This window comes from Talpa europaea (assembly GCF_964194135.1).
Source record: "Talpa europaea genome assembly, chromosome: 7".
NCBI lineage: Eukaryota > Metazoa > Chordata > Mammalia > Eulipotyphla > Talpidae > Talpa > Talpa europaea.
Genome location: NC_140074.1, coordinates 130913454 through 130926189, shown reverse-complemented (window position 1 = coordinate 130926189; position 12736 = coordinate 130913454).

The following is a 12736-nucleotide window of genomic DNA, read 5'->3' as shown; positions in this document are numbered from 1 at the left end:
GCCCCTTGCCCCGCCCCTCCCGCGCCTTTGGTATTTAAGGGCCGAAAGGGCCGCCGCGGGCAGAGCGCTGCGGCGGCGCGCGCGGGCGGGGAGCTGGCGCGGTCCGGGGCGCAGCTTCTCCCGCTCCCCGAGCTCCTCTGCTCCGCGGGCGTCCACCCCCCGCCGCCCGGGGCCTGCGGACCTGCAGCCCGAGGCTGAGCGCGGCGCTGCCCCGGGCGCCCTCCTGGACCGGGCGGAGGGTCCCCCCGGGACCTCGGCGCGCCCCGGCGGTGCCCAGCGGGGACGCGCGAGGGCCGCGTCCGGCTGCTGCCCGCGGGGCGCCGGGCACCCCCTCTCCGCGCCGCCCCGCGTCGCAGCCCGTCCTCGGACGCGGGAGCGCGGCCCCTTGGGGTCCCCCGCGCCCCACTCCCCGCGCCCTCCCCAGCCCCGCGCGCGGAGGCCGGGCTGACCCCGCGCTGCGGCCCGAGACGGAAAGTGGGGACCGGGCTGTGGGCTCCGGACCCAGAACGTGGATTACTTGGTGCTTCTCTGGCCGGCCGGCATCGGAGGACCCCGACCTCGCCCCTCCCCAGCGCGGGGTTCGCTGCGCAGCCGTCGGGGCGCGCCTGGACGGGGTAAGTGTCCCGGCCTCTCCGGGCAGGGGGTTCATTGGACGTGTTTTACCCCCGCGCCCCCCACTCCCGGCCCGTCCCCACGTCGCCTTTAGGTCTCCGGGCCTGGGTTGAAATGTTCGTTCTTGTGCTGGACATCCTCTGGGGGGCAGGTCCCCCGGCCCGCGCCTCCCGGCGGAGCTGGTTGCTGGGGCGCAGTGGGCAGTGCCTTTAGTCCCCGAGGCTGCCCCCCTGGACTCAGCCCCAGCCTGGGAACGGGACCCCGCGTCCTCAGCGTCCTTTCCTCCTGTCGGGCTGTTATTTCAGGAATGCTGTCTCCTGGGCGAGCTTCCTGGTCATCCCCATGTGGCCACTGGCCATCCCCATGTGGCTGCAGCCTGGAGTCCCCCTCCTGTTGGCGGTGGGGATGGAGCTTTCCTGAGGGCCCTGGTCGCTGGTGCCCTGGTGAGCTGCTTGACCTTAAGGACTGGCCACCATCTGGTGCCCCCCAGGGCAAGCTTTCTGAATGGGTGAATGGGTGGAGATGGCAGGAATTAGGTCCAGTGGTTCGCGCTTCCTTACCGCCTTCCACCCTCCGGGCACCTGGAGGTCTCCTGGTGGAAGTGGGGACTGAGGCTTAGTCCAGAGTTCCAGCATCTCCCCCAGCGCACTCTCTCCTGCTCTTGTCCTTTTGTGGCTGTGCTGTGCTGGGCACTGTGCTGTCTGTCAAGGAGGACCCAGCAACACATGTTTGTTGAATGAATGGCTGAACGAGGGCCTTGATGTTCAGATGATCCAGGGTCCTGCTTTTCCTCCTCCACCTTGGCGCTGGTCCTCAACCCCAGGACCTCCTCTGTGTCCTGGACGTGCTGGACTAGAGGTGGGGTCTTCTTCCCGCTCCGGTCCCTCAGCTCCTTTGGCAGCCTGTCTGTCATGGTCTGTTTCCCCACCCCGAAGTCCCTCCTGCAGTGAAAACTTCTAGAAGCTGTGCGGGTGTTTGTGCTCTCTGAGCACCTGCTTGGCAGAAAAGGCAGGGGCAGATCCACAGGTAGAAAAAGGTGATGTGTGGGTGCTGCCCCCACACAGGAGCCTGTGCCTCTGGCCACACCCGGGGGGCTGGAACTCCTCACCCCACAGATCCTGGGAGACTAACTGTGGAAACTGACCTGCAGCTCCGCCCCCTCCACCAGGTCTGCTTTCCAAAGTAATCCACGCTCTTTCTCTTTTACAGAGAATCGCAAAAAAAAAAAAAAGTGCAAAAAGCAGGGAGAAAACCCTCCCGTCCCCACAACAATGCTGGCAATTTGACATATTTCTGTTGCTGAAATCCTGCCATTTTGTTTCCTGCTTTTCTCCCTCGATTTTATTGAACAGTCCCTTATGCAGTGTCTGCCTGGCACTGTACCCTGCTTCAGGCTGGCATCAGAATTTGCTTGACAATCCCCCTATTGTTGGGCACTCAGCTGGCTCCAGATTCCTCCCCCAGAAGCCGTGCATTGGCGAGTGCATCTTTTGCCCATAGGATTTGCCCATGGTTTAGATGTGTGCCTTTGGAAAATTCCCAGAAATCATTAACTTTGCTTGATCAGAGTCCTGTATGCATTAAAGGAATGCCCTTCTGGGTGGCTGTTTCTGGAGGGGGGCAGGGGGCGCTTGGAGCAAGAGCTACACTTAAGCCATGAGATGCACCCACTCCCCCGGAGGGTATACCATTGGCACTGGGGAAGTGCACCCCTGAGGAATGCTGTGGTTTGTCCCGTTCTGTTGTTCTGTTTTCCTGCAGCTAGCTGAGAGTTGATGGGCACTGGTGTGAGAGTAACGTAACATTTGCCTGCAGACTATGATGGAAGTGGTTTTAATGGCACCAAAGATGAAGTCTCCCTGGGCAGCTGGATCAAAAATGCTGAACTTTGAGCCCCACTCCTGATGTATGGGGGGGTCGGTAGGGACAGAGAGGCATTGAAGCACCCATGCTCAATAATTTAATCCAAAATGCTTAGGCCTGGAAACCTCTATAAAAACCCTAAAGGGCAGAAGTTGGTGACCTTCTGGGTTAGTTTGGAGACGGGAGGGTGTTTGGAGAGCACCTGGAAGCCCTGCGCCCCTCCCCCACCGCAGGCCTGCCTCTCATCCATCCTGCAGCCCCTGAGTTACATCCTTTCATAATCAATCACTCATCTAGTAGATTTTTTAAAAATGCTGTTTTTTAAATGAACTTTCAATTTTGATATGAATCTAGATTTACAGAAAAGTTGCAAAGTAGTACACAGAGCTCGCCTACCCCTTCACCCAGCTCTCCAAACACTCATGTTTTCCACATTCAGTCTAGTGCGCGAGCCAGGGGCTGCCTTCCACGGCGGGAAGACTTTGAACTCATCTTCAGGCTTCATTCAGATTTCTCCTGTAGTCCCCGTGTGTCCTTTATCTGGTCCTGGATCCATTGACTTTTTTTTTTTAAAGATTTATTTATTTATGCATACAAGAACTGGGGTAGAGGCCAGAGGTGCCAGGGGTGAGAGGATTCACCGGAGACAGAGTGGGGAGCAGAACAGGCAGATCGACTGAAGAGGAGCAGCTGAGAGGAGCAGCGGGTGAGATAGAAGGGGTCTGCTGCGCCATGTGGGTAGCTCCCTGGCCGGGGATGGAACTCGTGCTGCAGAGGCTGCGGACAGCTTCACAGTGCAGTGTCTTAACCAGGGAGGCCCTGGATCCATTGATTTTAATTTTACTTTGATTTACTTTTGTTTTATGCTGAATTTATTCCCAGGCCATAAGCTTTCGTTCCTTCTGGGTATCTTTTTTCTGCCGTGCAACCCATTCTGGTTCAGGAACAATCTACTCTTTTTTGGGAACCGTGTCTCCATGTCGGGGCTCGTCCGACCATGAGCTCTAAATTCTTTGACACAGCTGGGTGCTCCCTTCATCTGAATGTGCTCAGTGGCCAGAGATTCTGCCCCTAAACCCTAAGGTCAGCATTCTCGGCATTAAGTCTGTGGAGTGAAGATTTGGGCCATTGACCTTTGCGTCCAGCCCCTGTTAGGCCTGAGCCCCTGCCAACTCCACTGTTGTAGTACATCTGCGTTCACGGGTGTATGCATGTGTGTGTGCACACATGTACGTGTGTATGCGTTTGCCACCCCACTGTGTAAGGATGGAATGGCCCGCGTCCCCTCTTCGGAGCATTGTCCCAAGACAGTGGTGACCGTTAGCACATGCGCCCCTGGGCAGTTTCACGAATGTTCTTACAATGGACATGAGGGATAATGGGAGTGAGAGAATTGCTGCAGAACATCTTTTTTAGAATCACTTTATTGAGGCCTGATGGACAGTGTAGACACCCTGGTGAGTGTGGTGACAAGTGTGTCCCTTGAAACTGTGGCCCTCTTCCCTGCCATAAATATCTGCCACCTCCAGAGCTTTCTGGAGCTTTCCACACCCTCTTCATAACTGTTCATTTGTGAGAAGGACACGTAACTGAAACTCCCCCTCTGGAGAAGGTCTCAAGTTCAGAGGTCACTCCCATCTTCTTTCCCAGGTTAATTTGCCCCTCCTCCCTCTCTCTAGCCCACGAGCAGATAGCTGTCACCCTCCGAGGCCCAGAGGGTGAGGGGTCCTCACCACAGTGGGAGAATCATCTTTGCACCCCACTTTCTTCCCAAACCTCCACCAGGAACGAGACCTTGAGTGAAAATCAGGTGACTGCCTGATCTGTCCTGGCATGTCCTTTGGGGGCTGGGTGGAGGGTGCATCCGGTGTGCGTGAGAGCCCGGTGCCAAGCCCCAGATCCGCCACTGACAAGTCCTGCGTGCAGTACCTGTGCGGGTGACTCACGGCTGCAGCAGGAGGGGGTGTCGGGGTGCTGGGTGTGCAGGCCCAGCAAGGAGAGCATTTCCTGGTTGTCTGGCAGAGGTAAAGGAGCCTGTGTTCTAGCTCTAATCTCTGTCTTGTCAAGCAATCTTGGGCTGGGAGGTGGTTGTTGTTATTATTATTTTTTAAGGGCTTTATTTCTCTAGAGAGGGTTGAGGAGAGCCAGCCTGAGGGGTTTTGGGAAGCAATGTGGATGGAGCTGCCCCAGTGCCTTTGCACCTGAGAGCTCCGTGAAGCTGAGGTGGTCTCTGAAAGTGGTGCTTCTCCTGCCCCGTAACAGGCCTCCCTTGTACCAAACCCGCCCCCCTGGAATATGCAGTGAGCAGGGTCAGGTGCCCCAGCGGCCTGTCACTTCTAGCCCGGGGTGACTGCCCCCAGAGTGAAGGTGGTGCTTGCTTGGGGGGAAGGAAGTTTTGAGGGTGCTGAAATCTCAGCAACACAGCCTCGTGGGACTCAGTTTCTCTGTGCCTGTCAGCGTACAGTTGCCTACCTTGATTTTCTTTTTCTCTTTGAAACTCTCAACTGTCCAATTAAGGATTATGATGTTTGCCCTCCCCCCTCCCTCTCTGTCTGTCCCTCTCCCCTGTCTGTCCCTCTGCCCTGCCTCCCTGTGCCCTGTGCTCCGTGAGGTCACAACGGGAAGTCTTGGTGGGAGGAACTTGGGGGTATTGTGATCAAGCCCTGCAAGGCCCTGTCTACCCCTGCATGTCCCTCTCCTGGGTGACTCCTCACCTCCTCACTGGGTCTTTTCTCCACAGCAGCAGCTCTTCCCAGGCTGAAGACAGGCTCCTGGTCTTCAAGTATTCTTATGATTCGCATCAGAATAAATGACTGGGTGATCTTGCTGAAGATGTGTATTCTTGGCAGCCACCCCCACCTGCCCCTCACCTTTGTCAGCTCGGATTTAGTGTGTGTGAGGGCAGAGGAGTCCTCAGGTCTCTGAGTGTTTAAGACGTTCCCCTGGACTTTCTACAGAAGGAGGGAGCAGTCTGACTTCTCCCCAGCCAAAGCAGGAATGGAGCCTTTTTTCGCTGAAGCTTACCAAGCCAGGAAGCTTCTCTCTTTGTCTTCCTCCAGGAAGACCTCCTGGCTTACACCACCTGGTCTGGAGCCCCACATCCACTTATTTGATGCAGATCTTGAAACGGGGTGCCCTTTGTGCTTGGTGAGGTCAGAAGTGACTGCCTTTGGAAGACGATAGATAGAGTGTGCGTTTCTGGATTTCAGGAACACCTCAGGTCTGCAGCCTGCCCTCTGGTTGGTGAATTTCCTGGGGAGCTTGGGAGCTGCCCCTTAGTAGGCAACTTCCTGGTGCATGTGTGTGCCCCCCCACACTATTGTCATCACAGAGCGGGGTGGGGTCCCCCAACGCCACCTTCACACCCCTTCTCACAGGGTAGGACCCCGCAGCTCCCAGACAAGAGTGCCACAGAGTCCTGGACACATTCCTTCCCTTTGAACTATGCAGAATCACCTGGTCTCCTGGGCTCCACCGATGCCCTTTGGGCCTGGAGACCAGTCTGATTGCGCACGTGACTCTGGCAGGAGGGAGCCTGCGCCCAGGAGGAATGCTGAAGCCGCACGTTCCGCGGAGAATTCTTTTCATGATGTGAATCACGTCCTCCGGGGCTGCGCTGTCTGTACAGGTTTTGACATTGGTGTCTTGAAACCCAGCACCTTCGCGGCTGGTGAGACAGAAGTGGCCATGGCCAGGAGGACGAGGGTCTGGGGCCCGGATCTGCAGGAACACATGGCCCTCAGCCTCGGTCCTCAGGTCTCTACCCTATTTGGGCTTGGAAAATGCTCCTTTCCAGGGTCTGACTTGAATGATTTTCTGAGGGTTTCTTTGCCTGCAAAGTGGATTCTTGACCTCATTTCACTGTAGCCACCCCGCTGGACCAAGGATCCCAAGTAGGCCAGGCCAGGCCAGACTCTGTCCCCTGCCCACCGCCCTGGCAGGCGCCCCAGCAGGGAGTTCCGCGTGTGGCTTCTCGGCCACGTGTGGCCTTGGGCCGGGGGTAGCCTGACTGGACCGAGCGTCTCTGTGGGGCAGGGCTTCTGGGTGGGAAGGAAGGAAAGTCTCGGATGCTGCAGTCTGTGGTGAAACCAGCAGGAACTCTGAGTTTTTGTGTCTGATGTTGCACCTTCTCCACTTAATTATTTAAACACACACACACACTTTTTTTTTTTTTTTATGGTGGTAAAATACACACAGCACAGAGTTTACCATCATCACCGCCTGGAAGGGGCCGGGCAGCTGTCACCCGTGGCTTCCTCAGCAGCTCCCCACCCTCCTGTCCACAACTTTTTTGTCACCCTGAATGGAAAACTGTCCCATGTCACACCCTGCCCCCCTCGCCAGCCCCTGGCCAGCCCCTTTTGCCTGTCTCCAAGGGCCTCCCATAAGTGGACCCGGCCCCTCTGTCTGCGTTCACCCCAGGAACGCCCTCAAGGTGCTCCAGTGCCTGCTTGAGCACAAGGTGAGACGTGAGAGTTTGGCTCCCTCAGAGAGCACCTGCAGTGGCTGCCTCTTTTCACCTCTTTTCTGGGGTTTTCTTCCCAAAGCTCCGTGTGAGCCTAGAAAGCCCCACTGGGCCTGTTTGTCACTGGACGTCCCCAGAGCCTGTCCAGCTGGAGGCCGGGGTGTCCGGCATTGGCAGCAACGGGTTTAATGGCCTCGGGGACCAGCTGGCTTCCCCACTCTGCCTGCCTGGCTCTGCGCTACCCCCGTGGTGGACGAAAGTGACCTTGTGGCCCTGGACCCCGGGGAACGTGGCGGCAGCAGGAAACGAAGCTGTTCTGGCAGGACAGGATCAACCAAGCGTCTCCCCAGGGAGTGCCTTCCTGTGGCCGCCCAGCTGTCACCCCTCCCATGTCCCCTCCCTCCCTGGGACCTTCCCCAGGGACACCCCCCGCCCCCGCCCCCATAGGCTTCACACCAGGCTGCTTCGGTGGCCCCGGGGCACTGTCGGTTTCTCTGGGTCCAAGGGCATCCGAAACGCTGGCAGGCCAGCTGGGAAAATTTAGATGTTTGGGTTTTTAATTAACTTTCTCCAGTGGAAAGCAGGGATGTGGTTAACCAGAGGGTGAGGTGGTCCCGGCACCTCATTCCTCTCTTACCACTGGGCTTTTCCGCCTTTCCTGGAATTGCCTTCCTCGGCACTCTGCTCCCCGCCCCACGTGGCCTCTGAACGTGGCTCAGTTCCCTCTTTCCAGAGCCTTTTTCTCTGCCTTTCCTGACCACTGGTGTCACCTGTTGCCTCAACTAGACCCAGCCCCAAGGCCCCACCTGCGCAGCCATGCTCTGGGGCGCAGAGAGAAGCCGCCTCCACAGGCCCGGCAGGTCTCCTGTCCTCCGCTCCTGGGTCTGGGCGCTGTTCTCGCCGGCGGGAGAGGTGCGGGGTTTTGGAGGCTGAGAACTGTCCTAGGACCCCGGGGCTTTGAAGGACAGAGCCCCGTGGCTCTACCCAGCCTTGGCACCCACCAGTGCTGGGGTCTCACCCCCCCCACGTGACCCCTGTCATGGGACTCAGTACAAGGCTCAAGGCCTCCCCCTCTATAACAGGAGGGGCATTTTAGATGCACGTACAGAGATCCAGGGTTAATCAGCTTCAACAGTCGAGTTTTGGGGTGCCTGTTAGCAGTGCTTTTGGGTGATTTTTGGCTCTTTTTCACCATTTCTTTTCATTCTTTCTTCCTTACATGAGCCAGTCCTTCAGATTACTTCCCCGGTGGGGATGGAGGGTGGACGTTCGCAGGTCTCTGAATATCTTGGCCTCTGAATTCCTGAGGGCCGCCCTGTAGCCATGGTCACATCACCCCTGGAGGTGGGGCGCACTGAGCCCCCTCCTGCTATCCATGCTTCACTCCTGCCTCTGGGGGTGCAGGCAGCGTCCCTCTCTTGTAATGGAAACTGAGGCCTAAGCTCAGGAGGCAGGAGAGATGCGGAGAGAAACCATGTGTTTGCCGTGAATTTGCTGCCGGATCACACACTGGATTGCTGGCTTTGGGGGCTTCCAGGTTGTCTTGTTTGCCTTTGTTGACCAGGTCCTTGGGGAGCGCCTGGGCCGCTGGGTACTGCTCAGTCCAAGTTGAAGGACGCACACGCGTGTCAGTCTCCTGAGTTTCTGAACCTGAGGGTCCATTGTGCAGGGGGTCCTGTCCTGCGCCATCAAGAGGCGGGAACGTGGCTCTTGGATCTGAGATGAGCCTTGCAGAGGGTGGCTGACTGGGCTCTCATTTACCTACAAAAGAGTTGTTACTGCAGAGGCGACTTGACCTCGGGGTGCTCCTCGCTAGTTCTGAGCTTCCATACCCAGCTGGTGCTGCTCCCAATCTCCCAGCAGAGGCAGGTTCTGTTCTCTCCATGGGGTAAAATCCCCGTCACGGGGCCTGGGGCTGATGGATTGTGTGAATGCATGCTGGGTTCTGTGTCGGGCAGTGGGATTAGACACAGGCTGGTGGCGGCCATGCGTGGCCTGTCCTGGACCAGTCATTCAAGTGGTTCCTGTCAAGTGGTTCCCTGATGTGGGGGCCCCATGCTTGAGGCGGCTGTCATCTCCAGCCCACCCAGCTGAAGGTGGGGAGCCTGATCCCTCTGAGTGCAAACACACAGGTGGGCCTTGTTTGAGGATCTGTGATGCTTGCTCACAGGCTGGGTGAGCTCTGTAAGGAAGTGGCTGCCCTGCTGTGCCATGGGGGAGAAAAGCTCATTGTCATGTTGATAGATTCTTTCTAGGGAAGCTTGGGCCTGAATAGCCTTTTTTAGGGCAGGTGTGTGAAGTGGGAGGTGGCCTGGTTGTCATGGTTACAGGTGAGCCTGTCCTAGCTGCTCAGAACTGTTGTTCCACTTAACACACCATGAAGCTGAGGCTCCCCCAGATTAGACACTGGCCCAGAGTCACCTGCTGGTTAGTGGCAGAACCAGGACCTGGTCTGCGTCTTGCCCGCTTCCAGCTCCAAGTTGGATCCCTGCTTGTCTTGGAAAGTGCTAGAAGTCATCCATCAGGTGGGTTTGATAACGTCTTTGGGTATGAACACCCTTCAGCTCTGCCACCCCAGTGACCCACTGACAGCTTTTAAGTGGTGTCTCCTCCCCGCCGATGGAGACAGACCCTTGCACCCTTTAGGAACCCGGTGGGAAACAGATTTCTTCCTTCATGGAAGATAGTGAAGTCCACGTTAGATAATCAACAAGATTCATTGGAAGAATCCTCTCCTAGAGTTTCCCTGACGAGAACTCTCATTAACTGCTCCCCAGTTCAAGACATCGCCTCGGTTCTCCGTCTGCAGATGCCCAGTCTGCTCTGGAGAGCATGAGCGATTACACCATCACCCAGTGGCAAGCTCGGGCCGGACTCCGAAGTGGGTCTGTCTTTAGAGCCCGCGTGTTTCCCGACTGGTCACTTAGGAGTCACACGTGTCCAGACCCCGCGCCAGTATCCTCGAGGCTGGTGTTGAACCCCAGGGGTGTGTGGAGGCCAGGGCATGTCCTCTCTGGCCTTAGAGGGGTGATTCCAGGCAGGCCCCAGCTTCACAGGGCTGATCTCTGGGGACCGTGCAGCAGCGTCCTGCAGGTGGGTGAGAATGAGGTGCTTTCTGCCTGCTGGTGGCTCACGTCCTGGATCTGGGGGGCAGCCTGGGAGCTGCAGAACAAACAGGGGTGCCCTTGGAATCCTGCTCAGGGGGTTGGCTGCCAGGTCTGCTTGGTTTAGGTTGCTTTTCAGCAAGAGTGGCCTTGTAACCTGATGTTCCGGGAGGACGTCCTGGCCGCACCCCTTCCCTCCCCCCAAACTCCCTCCCCTCCCCTTAGCAAAAGGAAAAAAAAGAAAGCCTCCCCTTTCAGCATCCTGGTCTTTAAGAATTCTCTCCATGCTAGCCCTGGGACAGAGACCCTTCTGTGAGAGTCGCTGGAGGCTTGTCCTCGGTGACACCCCGCCCCCCACATTAAAAGACCATCGAACAAGCTCCCCATTCTCCTCTGGAGAGGGTCCCTCTGTCCCAGGCCAAGCCACTCTTAAGGGAGCGTTTATCCTGGGACACTCAGTTCACAAAGCCTGCTGGAGTGTCAGATAAGCTCGCTCAGCCCTGGGGGGAGGACAAAACCCCCTTTATCCCGGCCCCACGGGGAGGCCAATGGAGACTTTGTGTGGAGAGCAGGGGTCTGAGCAAACAGCGGAGGGGGCTGGGCAGGGGGTGGGGGAGAGAGCTGAGGGGTGATTGTCTTATTTTATTTCTAGGGGAGAACTCGTCTTGGGGCCCTGGGCCCTGGCTCTGCCACCGGAAGTTCTTGGAACATTGGTCTTGGTTTGCCGGGGAGAAACGCCCGGTGTCGCGCGCCTACGACCTTTCTCCCTTTTGGATAGGGAGACACCCACCATTCAGGGGCCCAGGCCCCGAGTGTGTGTGTGTGTGTGTGTGTGAGCTTGTGCGTGTGTGTATGTGCACGCGCGCTCTGTGTTAAGGTGTGCACGCCCCATCCGAGTGTGTGCGTGTGTGGGGTATGGGCGTAAACACCCCCTCTTGGCCCACGTGTGGGCGTAGTCTGTGCGGGCAAAGCCTCTCACATGAAGAGACATTTCTCATTGGGCCTTGAGCGCCTCCGAGGGGCTCAGCGCAGCAGCCACTTCTCAGCCCTGACGGGGCTACAGACCTGGCCGGGAAGCTCAGAGAGGCCAAGGGTCTGCCCAGTATCACCCGGCAGTGAGTGCTTGAGGTCCAGCCCGTGGTGTCTGATTCTAAAGCCTCGGCAGAGGCCCGGGGGCAGCTGAAGGGGGGCTACTGAGGGGCCCCGGGTCACCGAGGGCCCTGCTGGTCTTGCCCTCTGGCCTCAGCTTCTGTTTTGGTCCACCCACCACCTCGCCAGCGTTCCCAGGCCCTGCACCCGGCTGCTGTGCAGGGATCGTGCCACTTGGGTGCCCAAGAGCAGAGGTGTAGCCCTTGCCTGCCAGGTGCCCTGGGGGGACTCGGTCTTCCTTCTGGGGAGCTGCAGAGAGAGGCCAGAGGCGGCAGCGGCCGCAGCTCTGCAGCTACTTGCTCTGATCTCTGACCCCACGGGCGCAGCCATGCCCGTTCCCCACCCACCACCGGGCTGAGGCTCTGGCGGCTGTCTCATAAGCTCTGGAACAATCCACGTGTTAGTGTGTTGGGACGGGGTGATGCGTGTGTCTCATTTTGGCTCGTTGCCCACATGCTGGCACAGCCGTGCCCAGATGACCAGAACAGGCCCTCCGTGAGGATGCTTCTTTCTGGAGGGCACTGGCCCCTTCCGGAACACACAGGATCAGCCCCGTGGATGCGGCTAGTGGGAGGCAAAAGTCTGTGCTTGTTCAGCCTTTTCTCTACCGTGTTCGCTGCTGACTTTTTCAGGACCCCAGGGCTCCCCTGTTGGTGAAGGCCGGTCATGGGGAGGCGTCCTGAGCACCTTCCTGTAGGTGCTCGGCCTCGTTAGTTACCCCTTGGCGGTTCCCTTCCAGCCAGGCCTCAGCAGGAGGAGAGGAGGCGCTGGGTTGTGGGGTCCCCGCTGCTGGCCTGGGCTGAACCCTCACCTGCATCACGTGGCAGGGGCACCTTCGGCGCAAGCAGCTTCTCTCGCCGTGACATGCGCCTCCTGCTGCTTCCCGGGGAGGGCGACTTTGGACAGGGAGGGGAGCTGGGCCGCCAGCGAGTCCGTGCCAGGGTGGGGTGTTGTCATTTATTAGGTCTGCGAAAACAATACAGGGTTTGTCTCTAGGGTCCAGCGTGCCTGGGGAGACACGCCAAGATGGGCTCAAGCAGAAAGAAAACAAGCACAGGTCTGACGAAAATGTGGTGACCCCGGGAGCAGGCAGAAAAGCACCTTTGTTCAGGGAGGCCAGGGCGAGAGGGGGCCGGGGAGGCAGGCGGGGAGAAGGTGCAGGGAGGCTCCCCACGTCTTTCCTGGGGACCGGGCCCCTGAGGGGCTTGAGAGACCAAGCTCATGCATGGACTTTTCTGGAGGGGTGGGGCTTCACGCCTTGCATTCTGGGGCAGATTTGGGGGCCACATCTCTCAGCTCTGCTCCCCAAGGGGGACCCTAGCGAAGGTGCCACTGAGTCCCTGGGGGCTAGGGAGGGAGGAGGGAGAGAGGAGTCTGCCCTGATCTGGGGGTCCTGCTCGGCTCCTGCTCGGCTCCTGCTCGGCAGGGCTGCACGGTCTGAGTGGGGACACAGAGCCCAGAGTGGGGTGGGGGGGCCTCGGCGTCTGGGGAAAAGGATGCCGGGGGGGGGAGTCGGGGGTCCCCCCTGGCTGCAGGAGGAAGC